The sequence below is a fragment of the Mustela nigripes genome, chromosome 5 (assembly GCF_022355385.1).
Source record: "Mustela nigripes isolate SB6536 chromosome 5, MUSNIG.SB6536, whole genome shotgun sequence".
Lineage (NCBI taxonomy): Eukaryota > Metazoa > Chordata > Mammalia > Carnivora > Mustelidae > Mustela > Mustela nigripes.
Window position 1 is genome coordinate 138,553,745 of NC_081561.1, and position 20,126 is coordinate 138,573,870.

The 20,126-nt window shown below is 39.4% G+C and overlaps 1 pseudogene; it reads right to left on the reverse strand.

Annotated features, from left to right (window-relative positions):
- Positions 1-880: 880 nt before the first annotated feature.
- LOC132018732 (26S proteasome regulatory subunit 4-like) lies at positions 881-2,246 on the reverse strand (annotated as a pseudogene).
- Positions 2,247-20,126: the final 17,880 nt, after the last annotated feature.

Consider the following 20,126-nt stretch of genomic DNA (forward strand, 5'->3'; position numbering starts at 1 on the left):
CTCTCTGGAAAACAGCATGGAGGTTCCTCAAAATGTTGAAAATAGAACTGCCCTATGACCCAGCAATTGCACTATTGGGTATTTACCCTAAAGATACAAACGTAGTGATCCAAAGGGGCACGTGTACCCGAATGTTTATAGCAGCAATGTCCACAATAGCCAAACTATGGAATGAACCTAGATGTCCATCAACAGATGAATGGATCAAGAAGATGTGGTATATATACACAATGGAATACTATGCAGCCATCAAAAGAAATGAAATCTTGCCATTTGCGACAACATGGATGGAACTAGAGCGTATCATGCTTAGCGAAATAAGTCAAGCGGAGAAAGACAACTATCATATGATCTCCCTGATATGAGGAAGTGGTGATGCAACATGGGGGCTTAAGTGGGTACAAGAAGAATAAATGAAAGAAAATGGGACTGGGAGGGAGACAAACCATAAGTGACTCTTAATCTCACAAAACAAACTGAGGGTTGCTGGGGGGAGGGGTTTTGGGAGAAGGGGGTGGATTATGGACATTGGGGAGGGTATGTGCTTTGGTGAGTGCTGTGAAGTGTGTAAACCTGGTGATTCACAGACCTGTACCCCTGGGGATAAAAATATATGTTTATAAAAAATAAAAAATTATATTAAAAAAAAAGTCTCCAATAAAAGGTAAACTATCTGGATGAAATAAATTATTGTTACCTTTTCATATTTTGAACTTGTGTCACTTTGTAATCTTTTGTAACATGGCATTCCTTTCCTTTTAAAAAATATTTTAAATAAAAATATTAACATATTAAAAAAAAAGTACACAGGAGGTTTTGTTAATAAGAAAAATCAACTGGAACATGGGTTCCACTGGGCAACTTCCGCAACCTCATCCCTTCAAGGCGTTGTAACAAACCCGACCATTTTCTTGAAGGCAGCTCTGGTCCCTCTGAGAAACAGTCCCTCAGGAATGCCTTCTTGCTTTTTATAAAGAGCATTTTCTTTAGATTTCTTGAAGTCTTCATTTGTTACTTTCATTCTACATTCTCTGAAGGCCATCACACCAGTTTCTGTACAAATTGCCTTGATATTAGCACCCAAGAGGTATCTTTAGTCATGATCAAGTCGTCTGGAGTCCCATCATCAGCTAGTGTCACCCTGCTTGTGTGGATCTGAAAGATGTACTTCTTAGTCTTTTTGTCAGGCTGAGGGAACTCAGGCTTCCTGTTGATGCAACCTGGTCTGATAAGGGCCATATCCAGAGTCTCAGTTTGGTCTGTGGCTGCGATAACTTTCATATCATCCCTCAAATCAACTCCATCCAATTGGCTTAGCAGTTCCAACATTGTTTGCTGAATTTCTCTCTCACCACCAGAATTTGACTTGTATCTTTTTGTTCCAATGGCATGAATTCCATCAGTAAACATGGTGGTTGGTGCATGTTCTTCCACAACTGGAAACAATTTCTGAACTAGTTTGGGCCCGTGACCTGGGAACTTCTGAATAAGTTCAGAGCCAACCACTCTCAAGAAGGTGGCTGAGGATTGGTTTGCTACTGCATTGGCTAATAAAGTTTTACTTGTGCCAGATGGACCATAGAGAATAATGCCTTCTGGGGGCTTTATACCATCTCTTCATAATATTCAGGATGAGTGAGAGGAAGCTCTGCAGATTCCTTAATTTCCTGGATTTGGTTGTCCAGCCGCCCAGTATCAGCATAGGTTTCTTGGAGTGACTTTTCTACCTTCATCACTGTGACCAAGGGATCTGTGTCATCCATGAGCACATGGATGGCATGTACCTTGTGGTTGATCAGGATGGAGCAGCCTGGTTCCAGGAGATCTTTGTCTACAAAGGAAAGAATACTTATGCAGTGTTCTGAGCCCACAGATGTAGACAGGATAACACGATTGTCAACAGGGATCTCTTCCAAGTTTCCTATTGACTTTGGGGTCCCCCTCAGATCATCCACTCTTAAATCTTTCCTCCTCTTGCTTTTCTTCTAAAGGCTTCATTTGTTCCTGATTTCTAATGAATTCTTCCTCCGTGAGAAGATAGTATTCAATTCTAACTTCAATAATTTTAAATGGTACTGAGTGTGATGTGTCACCAGTGGCAGCTTGCTGGTAGCATCTGGTTCCTTTGTTTTCTTCTTCTTTTTCCCTACTCTGGTTGGTGCAGAAGGTTCATATTTCTTTTTCTTGTCTTTGTTATCCTTCTTGCCACCTACAGGGGCATGACCACCACTCTGACTCTGACCCATCTTGCTTCGTTTGCTCGAAAGACCACTGCCAGAAGTCTTTAATTTTTGTTTTAAAGAAAGGCAGACTGCCACATACAGCACCTCACTGGGATATGTCTGGAGTCTTAGAAGCTTGACTATTGGACATTCTTCTACAAATGGACCTTGAGAGCTTGTTTGGAGTTTCTAGCAAGGAAGTGCAGTCACTCATTTCCCTTGACTGAAGAACAGGTCCTCCTCTATCTGGGAAGGGTCATCCTCTTGAACCTAGCAAACAGTTTCTGCATGGACACTCATGGAACAGTGATGGATGGAGGTGGCAAGTGCCTAGCTAACCAGATCAGCCAAATCAACACTGGCGATCAATGGGATGACAGATGTCACCACCAGATCACCCTCACATCCCTATTTTTTTTTTTTATTTTAAAAAGAAATACATACACATTATTAAAAAAAACACAAAGAAATATATATTTTTTATTTTAAAGATTTTATGTATGTATTTGACAGATGGAGATCACAAGTAGGCAGAGAAGCATGCTCCCTGCTGAGCTGAAAGCCCAATGTGGAGCTCGATCCCAGGATCCTGGGATCATGACCTGAGCCAAAGGCAGAGGCTTTAACCCACTGAGCCACCCAGGTGCCCCGAAATATATATATTTTAAAGAGCACTAAAATAAACATATACCAAACAGGATATCATCTATCACCCATTTACTCAAAGACAATCAATGTCATCCCTTCAGTATGCATACTTGTTTCATTTCAGAAAAATTTATTAAAATATGTGCTTTGTGCTAGACTATCTTCTAGGCATGGTAGTAAAAGAGAAAAAAATTTTTTACAGGGAGCATATATTCTGGTAGAGAAAGACTTCAAATTGAAAATAAATTACGAGCAAAATAATTTTACCTTGTAATTAGATTGTTGTGAAGATAATGATAACCTATATAAAAAAAGAGGGTATCTGTCTGTCTACCTATCTACCTACTTACCTACCTATATGGAGAACATACAGTTTCTATTCGTAACTACTTTGAAATTCTTTTTCTCCCTTTTGAGGGACGTAGAATTGTATTTCTTTCTAAGGGAAAGAATGGGGCCTTTTCAGAACTATCTTTAAATGGGTAGATATCAATCAAATCAATTTTCATCTTACTTGTTTGTTCAGAAGTGACACAAGGTCATTTTCTCTTAATCTCTGATTCATGGGAAGATTTGAGGAATCTGCGTACCTTCTCAAGTAGTGTGCAAACTTTTATTTACAGCATCTAGAGGGACGGTCCAGATATCCTTTCACTCCAACCTTCAATGACACTTCTGCCGCAGGGACATCCTGACAATATCAGGATGCATCAATATTTATGCTCATTTTGTATCTGGTACATTTGGATATGTTTAGGTTTGGAGCAGTATTTTAGAGCTTCAAGTAGATTTTATTTCTAGTTTTCTCTTGAAAATATGCCTCTTTTTCCTGTTTCAGGGTTCTCTAATCTCTGCAGATTTTCCTTTCTGCTCTTACACAGTGACTTTATACAGTTGCTGTGCGTATGAATAAAGAATCACACACACACATACTCAGTCTAAGTTTTGATGAATTCAAAAAGCAGAACTAAAAATGGCTACACAATCATATGCTATAGTCTGGAATATAATAATTTTAATTACTGATCACAAAACAAATAAAGTATGTGTATGTTGAAAGCTATGAAATGAGAAGCAGCTGCCTTAAATCCTTCCTAGAATAGTCTGAGGATGTGTAAACAAACAAACAACAAATAAACAAGCATGAAAGTAGCCTTGTCTTCAGGGTAGTGCAACAGAATCTTTTTGATTCCTTTATGTACACATTTTTCATTCTGAAAAAGAAGTGAAACCATCTCTCTGTAACTTATTCTTCCCAATGGAAAATGTAATCAATTGTAACTATATTTATTTATGCAGAATTTTATACCTCATTGACATTCTCAAAATGAGATCTCTAACTTCCAGAAGGGAAACTCTCCAATACATGTCAAAGAATTTAAAGTGCCTTCCTACTGACATATATTATACACTGAAACCAACACTGTGTTCAAGAAAAAGGTTTGTGTTCCTTCACTGATGTGTCATGCATGCCCACTCATTCGTTTTTCTAATATTGAGTGTTGGCATCAATACCCCTTTCCTCAAATTAAAAAGAAGAGAGTTCCAGATTTTAGATTAAAAGAAGAAAATGCAGAGACGCATGGGTTTACTGACGAGGAAGAAAAAGCCCGAGAGCTCTTCAGCAGATGGAAGCCTGTTGACTAATCACACATTCTATCCTATTATGGTTGTAACTATTATTCCTTGCACAGACAGATACAACTCACCTTATAATCTCTGTGCATATTGAATCTCTATATGTTGATTCCTATTTAAAACTCGCTTTAAATACTTTCTGTTCAAACTCTGTGAGGGCAAGTATTTGGTCTACTGTGTTCACTGTTGAGTTATAAGTTATTGGCACAGTACCTAGCCTCTACAGAGCCCTTTAGAGTAATTATTTGAATAAGTAATTAAATGAGTTAATTAATGAAAATTCTAGGAGATATTTCCAGTTAAGGCTTTCAATGACTTCTTTAATGTCTATTTGTATATGTGTATATTTTCTTGATATCAAGTTTTCAAAACTCACTTGTATACCGTTATTATTCTTTTATTAGAGAGCTCGTTTTTCTCTCCTCGGTTTTGTCAATGGCCATGGTCAACTAAGGCTTTTGTGCAACAGCTCTGTAAAAATTCATGTTTCACTTGGACATGGAATGACAACCTGTTAGCAATGGAACTGACCTGATATTAAGGGTTAGTGTTGGTAAGTAAGGTACAGTCTGTACCATTAATCTGAAGTTCTTAAATCATGTTACATGATTCAAGGATGACTGAAAACCCTGAATTGGAAGGGACAGGGGTCTGAGAAATGGGCCTGTTTCTGGATCTGGCTACCAGAAGTCAATGGATTTGTCCCAAGGCACTTAGGGAGCTCAGGCTTGATGTGGACAGGAACAGAAACTAATGATATAATTTTGGCAACCCAAGATGCTCAAAATTGCACAGGTGATGGTTATGTCCCTACCTAGGCTGGGACCTAGGTAGGATGTTACAAGATGAAAGCTGATCTCATAACAAGTCATCAATCTTGGAACTTGTATTTCCACCTGGATCAATATGACACAGTCTAGCGGCAGGCCACAATTTAAAGGAGACACATAAGTATCAAGGAGAAATTCAAGGTCTGCCCTACACCAGCTCTATAATGCTGAGCTTAATTCCAGATGGCAAGACTAACTTTGCACTTCACATGGAGGAGCTGAGTGTCTCAGTCTGCATCCTGCTCCATTCTAGATGGCTCAGGGACCAGCAAAGCCTGACCTCTAGGGAAAGGACACCAGCCACTACAGCTGAAGTTTGAGAAAGGCAAGGGCTGACAGAGTCAATTCATCAAGAAGTTAGCACCAGCTCTTGATTCTGAGAATCTCATCTATTTGTAAAGAAACTCTAAATATGTGTAAATGCACCACTTGAAAACCCAAGGTTCTCCTTCTTACAAAAACAATATTTTTCTTCAAGGTCCTCCCTAGTTCAGTGTTCAGGAAAGTAGGATCTTGTCAAAAAGCAAACAAACAAAGAAACAACCCCCCACAAATCTGAACCTAGTAAGGAGAGACTTTTATTCAAAAGGATTATTGCAAGGAAAAGGAAGGTGACTTTGCAACAGGGAGGGGGATTAGTGTCATAGGGAAGGGGACTCTAGCGATAGGGAGAGGGAGATTATTTTAACAGGGTGAATGCCATGATCTAATGTCGGCAAGTGTCTCATGAGTTGGATAAAAGGATTTTCTTTTACAGGGAGGACTAGACAAAGCTAGAAAGAATTGAGCGTGGCAAGTGGCGTGAGGGATAGGGTGATGTGACAGGATAGTAGAGAGAATGTTTCACCCCAAGGCCACCTTTCCTTGGAGGGGTTTTCTGCTGGATCCCACTGCAGCTAGGCTAACATTCAGGCATTGGGGTAAAGGAAAAACATTTTCCCAAAGGTTGGCCAGTTACTATTCTGTTTAGAACGATTAACAGTTCAGCTGATCACTTATGAGGTAAAGAAAGGGAATTCTGAGTACCTGCCTAGCCTCATTATGGATAAACAAGGGGTCAGGCATCTGTGAGTATTATCTGAGTCATATGGGGAAGGGTGCCTCTTTTCAGTAAGCTGTTTCCCAGAACAAAGAAGAGGAGGGATTCCTTTAACCTTTACTGATCACAGGGCTCAGGTAGGATTCAACATTGTCAAGCTCAACTCTGGGCCAGGCTTTTCTTTGGTAGGGTCTAACTCTACCCCAAAAAGGGCATGGGATCTGCTACAGATCCTGGCCTCTGCTTCAGGTGGTTCCTTTCATCTCAGGCCCATACCATACTAGTTGCCCAGCAAAAAGAAGGGATGATACCATTGAAGTTTTTGCTAGAAGGTCCTGCTTATTAACCCACCCACTGGACACCCACATGGACAAATTTCTAGCCATCGAGACCACTACAAATGTACAAATGTACAAATGCCAAATGTACATGATTATATGAAATTCCCTCTCTTCTGCATACATTTTCCAATAGTGAAATCCATTTTTCAAGCAAAACATACTGAGGAAATTCAGAATTTGGAATCATGTATACTAAATTTCGGATAACTGGCTGAATTTTTTCTCTCATCATCCTGTCAGTATAAGGGATTGACTTGGCCAAAGTTGTAAAAATTATCCTGATAGTGATCTAATAATGGAGAAGAGAAAGGATGTGATATTTGTGTGCAAATGAAACCATCAAGGAGTGCAGTAGTATTTTTTTTTTCCTGAATACATTAAAAAATAAAGATCCATATGGTGCCAGGCCATTGGCCTGGGAGGCAAGAAAGGCTAGCTCAAATACAAATATACTGTTTCTGATTAAGAAAACACTTTTTTATTCATATAAAGTATTTATTAGGTATTGGATTTTATAAACTGTTTGGTCCTGGAGTCTTTATTTTAAAAAGGTTATTCTGAATGCATTACCAAGTATCCTGTGGAATATTTCTCATAAAAGGAAGCAGAAAATGTATAAATGTAAACAGGCTAATTGTATGCAGATATAAATTATGGATGTTGGTCTTATGAAAAAGCATTGCTGATTTGCAGGGGGCTTACTCAGCAGCGCTGCGTCTTGTCTAAGGGGATATTTAGTATGGCTGTGATGTGCAGAATTTAAAACAAAACTTTAAATTCTGGAGAATAAAATATAGCCCAATTGTGCTAAGACCACACTGTTGGGAGAATGAGGTGTTTAGTTTATTTCAGGGCTGTTGACGTTGACACTCATTAGCTCTGTTATCCTCCGTGTGCTCTTGACTCTGGATGCTGTGCAAAAACAAAGGTTCGGTAAGGGCTGTTTATAGTTACGTGACGCTTCCTGGGAGTCACTGCAGGTCACATTGTCTCCATTACTTGGTGTGGTTTTCATTGCTCAAGAGGGCATGTTGGACTCACAATCACAGTCAGGCTAGGGAGATGCCTAGGTGACAGAGACAACTAGAACTTCTTTTTTTCTTAACTATAAAACAAATACAAATACGAACCTTTTTTTTTTTTTTTTTTAATAAAACACACCGTGAGATGAAAGGCAGTCAAGAGAATGGTGCAATGGAAAGAACTATGACAGGATTAATTGCTCCTTATGGCAGGTAATTTGCCACGGGACCCCAAATGTTTATCTAATTTATACCAATAAGCTTAACCTGGAATTAAAGATGCAGCCCCATCTCATCCCACAGAACCGAGGAGATGTGGAAAATGAACAGCTTCATAAGGGTAAAGTAATTGGCCTGATATTTTTTGATACACAACACAAAATATTAGAGGGATTTATGTGGGCGGCATACACTTGTCGCTGACATGTGATGTAGATGCTTCCTCCTTCATAACGGACTGGCCCAGTCTTACTTTCCAGCCATCTTCTCCTTGTTAGTGCAGGGGAAAGTACAGGACTGAAGTCCGAGTAAAGGCATTTTTTTTTTTCTTATTCTAAATCATGAGGAGTCAACTTAGTATTTAAACAAAGCAGAAGTTTCCACTATATACAACAATAAAATATATTTTAAAATAATGCTAATACAACTTAAAGAAGGCAACCTGGCTATGAACTCTCTATTAACTCTAAAGGTATGAAACATATTGTAAGGCAATTTTCCTATCCGACAGATGAAAGCCCACGAGGCTCACAGTTGTGCATAGGACGACTGTGTTTTCCCTTGGATTGTAAATGTTTCTAATCAAGACACTTGAGAGAATGTTTTGTGTCGCTCATGCCATAGACCAAATTATCTGGACGAAGTTTGGACTCCACCTCTCAATTCTTTTTAAACTTGCTCTTTCTCCATTCTCCATATCCCTTCTCTTTACTTCTCCCAGTTGAAGGGCTACTCATAGCAAACACCTCTTCTCAGCAACCTCAGAGATTCTTAGATAGATCATAATACCCACGGCTTGCCCAGCCAATTTAATGGGCTACCTAATTTGGACAAACTAGTTTGTGTCAATGACTTAATATATTGGCCTCCCTGAGCCCCAACATTCAGGTTTCCACAGGGAATTTCAAGAATGTACTTTGAAGCATGACGGGGTCATTTATTTGGCAAACATTCAGTGAGTGCTTACTGCAAGCCAAAATGATACAAAAATATTGTTTAATAACCCAACAAGATGGTATTAACCCAGTTTTAAGATGATAGAAATTAGGGTCAGAGATTAAGCACTTGCTGCTGCATTACGTTGCCCTTTATCATTGTTCTTGGATGTTGCTTTTGCAAAACACTCAGTCAAGTAGTCTACAAGATGATTTGGTTAATTCAAGTTGTGTGGACCCCCAAATCTCATTTCTGTCTGCGGTCCTGGTAGTCAAGTTTGATAATCAAAACTGCCCAAATAGTGCAGATAGTCACCAGCGAGGTCCTTACTTAGTGTTGGATAGACTTAGCTTTGTTACTTTAGAAACTGGATGCACCCATGCTTTTCAGAGCAAATACAATGATTCCTCAAAAATGCGTTATATATCAGGTTCGCATATATGAAATTTTGCTTTGTATATATTTACTCAGCGCTCAACAGTTCAGGTCTGAAAGAGGTTCCTGATAGTGTTAGAGGATGGTATGATTCTTTGTTTAACACATATGGTTTATTTCTCTTCCCCACCTCCATCCCAGTACGCCCACTAAGAGCCTCCCTGATGGAAGCATTAGCTCTGGGATAATGAGGCTGATGAAGAAGTGATGAATTATAAGACACAACTAAGTATCTATTTGGCTAAACAAATTATCTCAGCTCAGAGAAGTGAATTCATTTACTGTAATCTAAATTTTAAAATACATTTTTATTACTATTAAGATGGTTCTGTAAATATAACAAAAATCTGTTAATAAAGGTTATTGTATCTAAAAATTATTGCTATAATAACTAGAACTCTCAATAAAATTTCCAAGAAACTTGATGGCTTTTTCTCCCTTGATAGAAGTTATACTTGTATATAAAAACTTTTTGATGTTATAAAAATGCTATAATAGGATTCTGGAAGGTACTTCCTGTGGGGCACATAAGAATTGAATTATTAAAGGGAACCCCAGAAAAGGGGGAGGAATTCATCTAAACTTGGAAAGGTTTAATGAGCTAAACTCTGACCTTTCATCTACCTGTAGTTTGCCAATGCTGAAGCTAGAGTCATTTCAGGAAGACCCTGGACTCTGGTGGGCGGCCATAAAATAGTACGTGACTTTTAATTCAGGAAATGATAGAGAGCTATTCGTGGCTATTCAAGGCACTGAAGTAATGTAGACATTCTCCAGGCAAGCAACACCGATAACTCAAGTTTATCTAAGCACCTGCGAGAGTAGGCCTAGGTATTGGTTTAGACCAGAAAATGGCAAATACATCAGCAACAGTTTCTTAATCCTCATGTGACGTAATTCTCAAGTTGAGTTTGGATCATAAATTTAGACCCTGTTTCATCATCAAATAAATTAAATACAGTAATTTGGGTATGAAATCCAATCCATTTTTTTTCCAAGTTTACTACCCTTCTTGGTTTAACCTCGAAATTGGAAGTTTACTGTCCATACCTGGATGTCAAAACCTCCTGATGTCACCATCCTAGTTCCAGAGTCAAAGGTTGACTTAAAATTTCAGATCTTAAAAATGAATTGTGAGTACTAGACACACACACACACACACACATGCACACACACACACACCATGCTATAGCACTTCATAATAAAATGATGAATAAATTTAACAATAAGGTAAATAAAACGAGAGCATTTTGTAAAAAATAAAAAAATAAAAAAAAATCTAGCACTCCTGTGCTTGGTCAAGAACCCCATTGAAATAGTTACAAAACGATGATCAGAAGTCAAGTGACTCAAAAATGCAAAATGTGTTTGTGCATGAAAATAATGTGAAAAACAGATATTGCTTATCCTGTTAAGAATGGAGAGGAGAAGGGAGTTGAGGGAAATTGGAGGGGGGCGATGAACCATGAGAGACTATGGACTCTGAAAAACAATCTGAGGGTTTTGAAGGGGTGGGGGGTGGGAAGTTGGGTGAGCCTGGTGGTGGGTATTATGGAGGGCACGTATTGCATGGAGCACTGGGTGTGGTGCATAAACAATGAATTCTGGTACACTGAAAAGAAATTTAAAAAATAAAAAAATAAAAAATAAAAAGAATATCTGTACCTGATGGCCAAGAAACTGTTCAGGCCAGTTATTCCACTCCATGAATAAGGAAGCTTAGAGAGTATATGTAAATTTATGATTTCTGTTGATTTCTGTTTGTGTCTAATTTGTTCACCAATGAGTACTGAATAAATACATATGAAGCAAGACTTTGCAAATATGTATAAAAATTTTTTGATTACTCATCCTCTCACTCATTACCTCAAAACTTAGGACACATCGTTCTGAATTCAGGAAGATGTCAATGTCTATGTTGGGCAGACAGATTAAATATACAAAAGAGTGTTTGTGCACTGATCAACTTATTTCAGGAATAGTAATAATTACTAATAATATGAGGAGAAGCCAGGTCGCCTGGGTGGCCCAGGGGGTTGAGCCTCTGCCTTCGGCTCAGGTCGTGATCTCAGGGTCCTGGGATCAAGCCCTGCATTGGGCTCTCTGCTCAGCGGGGAGTCTCCTTCCCCACCTCTCTCTCTGCCTACTTGTGATCTCTCTCTCTGTCAAATAAATAAATAAAAATATTTTTTAAAAATTTAAAAATAATATGAGGAGAAGCCAGATGCTATGACTAGGCTCTGTGCCAGCCATGTTCTACCAAGGGTATGTTCACAGGCTGATTCTCTTTTGCCTGATTGATTCCACTACCCCTTCTTGGGGATGACAAGGCAGAGATATGAAAAAAAATAGAAATTCTTATTAGATACATGATTCTTCCTTCCACATAATAGCCACATATAAATAATGGTAACCTATAATTTTGTTATTAATAAGCACATAAGAAGTGGTCTTGATGAGTTGTGATTAGACCATATATGTATTTTTGTATAGAAAAATCACCTGTTGTGACTACTATCAAAGTTCCACCTTTTCTCATTCCTTGATATCTTTACTCACAATGTTATCATGTAATTTTCTGCTTGATTCAGCCTAAGGCAAAGCCTGTGAAAACGGAGCTGTAGTAATGCTTCCGATTTATATTCTTTTATAGTTTATAAAGCATTTGGAAAATGTTTACACATTTATTGCCACAACAAATTTGCCAAGAACGTAAGACAAATCTTATTATGCCCATTTTACAGAGGGAAATCAGAGAGGTGAGTGACTTGCCTAAGGTCACATAGCTAGTAAGTGGTAGAGTAAGTAGTTAGGTCTAAGGGCTCCAAACTGTGGGAGGAGTGTGTGTGTGTATGTGTGTGTGCGGGAGTACATCACAATGCACATAGAGAATGGGAAGTCACTGGGTAAACATATGCATCTCCTTGAGTGTTAAATTTACTCAATGATAATTTGTTTCTTCCTTCCTTCCCATCCTTCCTCTCTCTCTCCCTTTATTCTTTTATCCTCCCTTTCTTTAAACAAGCATTAATGAGGTTTTACAATGTCCTAGACACTCTTCCAAATATTGAAGATACAATGATGAAGAAAAGAAAAAAAAATGTCAGACTCGTATATGGCATACTGTGGAATCCAACTGGGTTGTCCATCACACAACAAAAGTTTATTTATTGTTCATGGAAGTCTGATGAAGTTAGAAGTCTTCTTTCTAGTCATGGTTATGCTAACTGAAAAGTAAGTATTCAAACAGTCGTAATGGCTGAGAAAATTGGGACAAAGGAGGCACCCTGGCTCTTCACTGTTGGATCTAGAAATGTCACAGGTCACTTTTGTTCCCATTCCACTGGCCATTCATGTGTCCCTCACTAACTCACAGAGAGGCTGGTGAGCATAACTCTCTACCATAATTCTGTCCTCCTGGGGTCTTTAGTCAGTGGGCTGGGAAGATGCAGGTAACTAACAAATTAACAAATAAATAATGGCAAATAATGACAGGTACAATGAGGACAATGAACAATGACTACAGATAATAATAGATATAGCCCAATACAAACTGGGAGGTTACGGAGGTCCTTTCTGACTGCAGCCTCATGAGAGAGGAGTAGCTAAGATGTGCCGGGGCTCCTAACCCATAGAAACTGTGAGATAACCCATTTGTCTTGCTTTAAGCCAGTAAACTGTGGTAATTAGTTACACAGCCATATAAAATGAATATAGTGTCATGGTTTTCTTATAATCTGTTAATAACTATTTTACATAAATATTGTATTATGGGCTCTTTTGTTTGACTTTCTTTTTAGCTCTTTTGTTAAAATTTGAATCCATATAAATGAATATTTAAGTTGTATGTAAAGTTATAGAAAGTAAAGCAATAATTCGAATACCTCCCAGCTGAAGAGATGGTCATTACCAGTCCCCCAACCCACACCTCCACCATCTCCCATTGACCAGAAGTAAACAATATCTTGCTTTTTTGTCTATCACTCTTTTGCTCATCTTTCTCGATTTGCTACCTATGTGTAGATCCTCTAAACAAGGTGTCATTCTGTTTTACGTTCCTTTGTACTTTATACGAATGACTCATGCTGCAGGTATTCTGAAAATTGCTTTCCTGTTCAATACCGTGTTTTGAGCAACAATATCATGTTGATGTGTGTAGCTTTAGACTATTAGTTTTTTTCCACTGCAGGATAGTTCTTCATTTTGTGCGGGATGTAGTTCTCCATTTTTTTGTTCATGGACATTCGGGTTGTTTATTTCAAGGGTTTTTTAAAATTGTTATTATGAACATTGCAAGAATGTATGTTCTTGTCTATGCCTGCAAGTAAAGAGTTGGACCACAGGATATGCACGTTTTCCACTTTCCTAGAACGTGTCAAATTATTTTCTGAAGTGGCTGTATCAACTTAGTTTAGTTTAGGGACATCCCCACTCTTCCACATTCTTGCCAGAATGTTTTACTATTAAATATTTAGTTTTTGCCAATCCGAGGGGTGTAAAATGAAATCCCTTTGGTTTTATTTGTCATTTCCATGATTCATCACGCGGTTGAGCATCTTTCCATGTGTCTGCTGGCCTCGTGGGTTTCCGGGAATGTGAGGGGCCTCTTTAAGTCATTGACTCCATCAGTCAGGGTTCCAGAAGGAGACAGATGGCACCCATCCTGGGCCATTTGAGGAGATGCTGCAAATGTGTGGACAAGATCCCAGGCAAGTGACAGTGTTGTTAAAACTTACACTTTTATGCCTAAAGCTGTGAAGGGAGGGATCACCCAGAGTAGAAATGGGATCCTCTGGGGAGGATACAGCAGGCCTCAGGAAGCCCCAGAAGGGAAGAAGTGTGCGTGTTGGGGGAGGGGGAAACAAACTCTCTTCCCTCCTACTCCACCCTCCTGTCCTTTCCAACTGATGCTTCCATCATTAGAACCTGACGCCTGTTCCTACCCCAGCAAGCAACAGGGTAGCAGAAGGCCTATTTCTGTGGTCATACAGGCCCAGGGCAGGACGGGAGAGGTGGGAAATAGATCTGGAGGGGCAAAATGGAGTCTCCAGTCAATGTACCGTTTGTCTACTAGATCGACTGGATTTGTTGTAGTGACGTCTTGGTGTTTTACATATAGAGATGTTTCTCAAGCTTCTGCCTGGCCTATTTCTGTGTGAGAATCTCACTGCTTTATCAGTACCCATTTCATACTTGATGTGGACTTTCTCTTTATACTGAGTAGAATTTGCCTTTTTGAAACACCCAGTCCTAGATCTTTTCTAATACCCCTTTGAGGACAGGCCTTCAAAATTCAGAAGATGCTCTCATGTCTTCTTTATTTTCTCGATGTCTCCCTCTCTTCTTCTCTCTCTTTTTCAATCTTGGCACCCATATCAGATTGATGGTGCATATAAAGTTTGTAGTGTACAAACCACTACTGCCCACCCCATTTCACACGAATTGATATTAATCCAGGTCTCCTTTATTGTATAAATATACAAATCACTTTTATTTTTTATATTTTATACATAAATTACTTTTAAATCTAAGCTGTCACTGTACAGGTATGCCTATTATATTTAATCTTGATTCAAATCTTAGATGTATATTCCTACTGCAAACTATGTAAATTTGATTTTGTCATGAAACGTATTAGTTCCTTTTCCTGGCCTTGAGTGACATACAGTCTTTATTAAGGTGGACTTTGGTTCAAATAAACTCAAATTCAAATTTGGTTCTGCTGCCAACAATGTGACTTTGTATAATTTCTTATCTTTTCTTAGATTCATATTGTCATTCACAGAAAAGAAATGCTATCTGTCCTGTAGGGCTATTGTTCCTTATTTTCAAAAACTTTAAGCATAGAGTGAACTAATGAAGATAGCATATGTGAAAACACCTTAACAATAGAAACTCTCTAGTGTAATGGAGACATCATTTTATTTTTATTTTTTGAGACATCATTTCAACCATAGAATGTGTTTTCCTTTTGTGCCTTAAGGAGGGTGAGACCTTTGCCCTGCTCACCTCAGCTTCTACCTGCCTTAAAGTGACAGAGGGGTTTGTTACAGCTCAAAGACAGAGACACAAGCCAATCAAAAGAAGATTATGCAGCAAGGCAGCCATTTTCCCAGGCAAGCTAATGTTTTGAGAAAATTATTTGCTCTTCCACATTTTTTTTTCTCTTTCTTTAGCTTATTGGAAGACTCAGCACATGGTATTCTCCTGTAGACCTTGTCTACCATCAGGAATCACCTGAAATTAGAAAGAAGAACTGACAGAAGTAAGTTTAAACAAACAAAACTCCTGCCTTCTTTCCAGCCCTAGGGTTTGTGGGAAGAAGTAAAAACAGTATAGTCATCAGATACATGTTCTTTGATTTCCATTCTTGGAGATTTGGGCTAGAGATGGTGTAAATAAAATAAGCAAGGAATCTCTTCCTTGTACTCCTGTGAGATGTCAGCAGAAAGTAACTTATAGACCCTCTTATACTAATGAAGCTTTATGTGGTCAGGCAAGTGAAAGCCTTTGTATTTGGTGCCCTCACGCTGTCCTTGTTTCTGGATGGGCAAGGGCATGACCCGAAAGTCATGTTGAAAGTCTACCTCGGCGTTTGTCTATGTGGGTTTCCACAACAGAGACTGGATGCAGAGTGACTGTGACTTAGGGCTCCAAAATAGACTACTCTAGCTGGGAGGGAATAGGTGACATATGCTGACCCCAGATGCTCCAACAGTGACAGGGAAGCCCCGATGGCCCTGAGCCAGCAGGAGTGCCACTGGCACTCACTGACCAGGCCAAGAGTGGTGACCTCAAAAGTCACGTCAGCTTGATATTTCAACTTTCAGTATCAGTCCAGAGAAAAGAGAAGTCACCTCCCCTGAGGAATCCACACTGCCATGAGGGTATATAAGCCCTCCATACCTTCCAGTCAGAGCTTACTTAGGGAGACAAGAGTAAGGGACCTTTGCAAATTGAAAGAAAGAGTGTTTCCTTAAAAAGGGACAGCTTATATTATAAACACGCACTAAGTTCAAACAGAGTTGGATCCCTAGTTACATTTTTTCCCTACTTATCAGTAGATACAGGCTCATCAAGATCACAGTTATAAATAAGATAAACTTTTTATCTTTGTGCAACTGTGTTGTCATGGGTTTTTAAAAAATCCCTGTTCAGTAGACATTTAGTAAATGTTAACTTTCCATATTTCCTTCTTTCTCTGTAAGTGAATTTTTAAAAAAAAAATGTTTAATAGCCCTGGCCTAAATACAGCATGCGAGATTTCTGTTAAGTGTATATGACAAGTCCAATCTTGGTACTTCCAATTTATCTCTTATTTTCAATTTGGTTCTCTTTATTTTGCTGTTTTCTTTCAGCCAGAAATGCATTTCAAGCTGGCTTAAGCAAACAGAAACACAAATGTAATTCTTTTAGTTTAGGGATTTATTTCACAGATGTTGGGATGTGGACACATGACATAGAAATACCTGATATTTATTCATTCTATCTTTCAGCTCTACTTTGACTCCATGGACCTGGAGCTCAGGCTGAATATCTCCATATGGTGATCTCCAGCAGTTCCAGGTCAATATTCTACCTGCATCAAGGTCAGTGCAATAAAAAAGGATTTTTTTTTTTATGCCAACAACTCAAAAAATGTCCCAGAATTGAGTTTTGTTGGCATGTCTGAGATTCACTTGCCTACCTCTGAAATAATTGCTCTGGCCAGTGAGTTAGATTTGCCTGCTTGGTCAAGTCTGAGTTAGGTGTCTACTCCTAGAGGCAAGAAATCAATGCAGCTTCATCTGCACCACATAGATCAAAGGTAGAAGGGATAGTTTCCAAAGGGAAAAACATAACTTCAGGATGTTGTCATCAGAAAAGGGAACTGGATGCTGAGCAGGAAAACCTTACAAATGTCCACCATTCCTTTTCATCACCACTCTTTTGTCCATAGCTCATTGTCTGTGATTCTGAAAAGTTGCCCACATAAGATTCTTACTGAAAAGTTTACCAACGAAGTTACCTCAAAAAGGTTCCCACAAGAAATTCCCCCAGAAGGTCCCCCATCAGAGGGTTTACCTCAGAAGTTACCCTTCAAAGATCTCCCCAAAAGATTCCCCTCAGAAGTTTTCCCCAGAGGATTCCCTCAGAAGTTTCCTTCAGAAAGTTCACCTCAAAAGATTTCCCTAGAAGTTTGCCCTCAAAAATTTCCCCAGAAGGTTCTCCTCAAAAGGTCTGCTGCGGAAAGTTTCCTACAGAAGGTTCTTCATGGATTACCCAGTAGAGCCTCCTCTCATAAGCTTCCCCTTGAAAAGTTTCTCTTGGAAGTTTTCTCTCAGAAGGTTTCCCACGGAAGGTCACCCTTGGAAGGTTTCCCTTAGCAGTTGCATGATTGAGCTGGTACTTCTTTCAGTAGCCGACAGCTTTAATTTATCAGGCCTTGAGCTTCCTTCCCATAATCTTGCTTGAAGAATGATCTTCCCCTGTCTGGAAAAGGCCTTCCCTCCTGGACTAAACATCTCACTATGGGAGTGGTAAAATAGAGTGGTGAGGTCCAACAGAGCACTGTTAGGCCATCCAGTCCAACAGAATCAAGGGCAGGTTGCCAACAGGTGACAGATGCCATTCAGATCCTCCTTACCTTATGATTCCTGGCCTCTTAATCTGGACCTTAACTTCCTGGTAAACATATTTATTTTATCTTTTTTGGATGAAGAGAATTCTTTTCCCTTTAAGATTTTATGTACTTATTTGAGAGAGAGAGGGAGGACAAGTGGGGCAAGGGACAAAGAAAGTGGGAGAAGCAGACTCCTGGCTGAGCAGGGAGCCCCATGTTAGGCTCCATCCCAGGACCCCAGGATCATGACCTGATACCTGAACTGACGGCAGACACTTAACTGACTGAGCCACGCAGGCATCCCAGATGAAGAGAATTCTTGATGAAATAGAAAGCTAACCAATGTTGAATGAACAAAGAAATACTGACATGAAAGTAAGCAAATTATAAGCTAAATAAATCTGCCTACTGTTTATCTATTAACATTGCAATGTCTGCCTCAGCAGTGAAAACTCTGAGAGGCAAGAAGTCAAGGCAGCTTCATCTGCACCTCATGGATTAATGGTAGGAGGGGATGGTTTAAAAAAAAAAAAAAAAAAAAAAAAAACAGGATGCTGTTGTCCGAAAGCGGAACAAAAGGGATGCTGAGTAGGAAAACCTCACAAATATCCATCATCCCCTTTCATCACTAGTCTTCTGTCCGTATTTCACTCTCTGTGATTTTGAAACAGCTCTGAAAGACATTTTTTTTTACCTTATAAAAAGCTCAGCTCATTTTGGGGTAAGGTTTCCTGCAGCTATTATGGGCTTCAGCAGAGGGCTGTGGAATGATTTCTGATGAATCAGAAATGATGAGGCCCAAGAACGAGAGTGGAGCCTAACCCTTGTCACCACAGCCCTCCAAGACTCAGTGTTCTCATTTATCAAACATGCAGATGAGACCAGAGGGTCTTGAGGTCCTTCAGCAATGAAATTCCATATTTCTGACAGTATGGCACTCTTACCTTTGAGCTTTTCCGGGAAATCACTGTAAATATGCTCTGATGACTCGAATGTCTCTCAATGTTCTCCTCAGACAATCTCATCGGACTCCCACTTTTTAAGAGCTGAGAAAGAAAGAAGAAGCCTTGCTTGACATCTGTCAGGTGGTAGCTGACCTGGAGCTGCTAAGCCATCACTTTAAATAAATGGGAGTTTCTCTCTCCAATCTATATCTATATATCAATATCAATATCTATATGGACAGAAAGGGAGAAGGTGAGATAGAGATGTAGATTCCCCACTCCACTGATGGGACTGGAGACATTTTTCTGATGTTTCCACTTCGTGAGTTTTGGGCCAGAGCCAGGATCCCTGATCCCAAGGGTGATCTCACTACGATAATGGTAACACATTTATCCCTTCTTTCCATCTCTTAACTTTGCAATTTTTTGGGGTCCCTATACCAAAAGTTTTCCTGAACTGTGACTCAGGTTTGCTGAAACATGTGGAGCTCACACCTTGGCTGCTCAGCTCAGTCCCAGAAGCTGGCTGCCCTGCGGCACGAGTCCCCTCCCCTGCCCCCAGACCTTCCCATTGTGGGGGTGAGCATAGGAAGGATAACCTTATGCTCCAGTTTGCTGAGGATAGCCTAGTTATGCCTGCTTCCCCATAATTATTAAACACTTCCTTTCATGCTCCAGAGTGTCATAGTGTGGATGCTCACCCTAGCTAAAAGACTAGTTACCATCTGTGTGAATTGCAACCATAATTCAACAAGTCTTGAGATGTGACAGAATGAGGTTTCCATCATTTGTCTCCTGGTCCACTTCCCTTATCACTAGGAAATTTTTTCTCTTACATATTTTGTGAAAAGGAAAAGCTTTGTCTCCATTTTTCTTGTGACACATGAATACCCAAGATACTTACTTCTTTTCTGTTCTCCCTTTTGGAATGGATAATCTGTTAAAGAAAAGGAGGATATTGTTACTAAATAAGGCCTTCCATAAACATAAATTTAATTTGAGAAAGTTCCTTATATTTTTTTTCATGTAGGTCCATTTTTCTGTTCACATTTATGCTTCTTTTAAATTTTATCATTCTTCTTAATTTATTCATGTATTTCAAACAAAAATTGTACATTTATTTATTTGTCAGAAAGAGAGAGAAAGAGAGCACAGGCAGAGGAAGAAGCAGGCTCCCCACTGAGCAAGGAGGCCTATGCGGGACTCGATCCCAGGATGCTGGGATCATGACCTGAGCCGAAGGCAGCCGT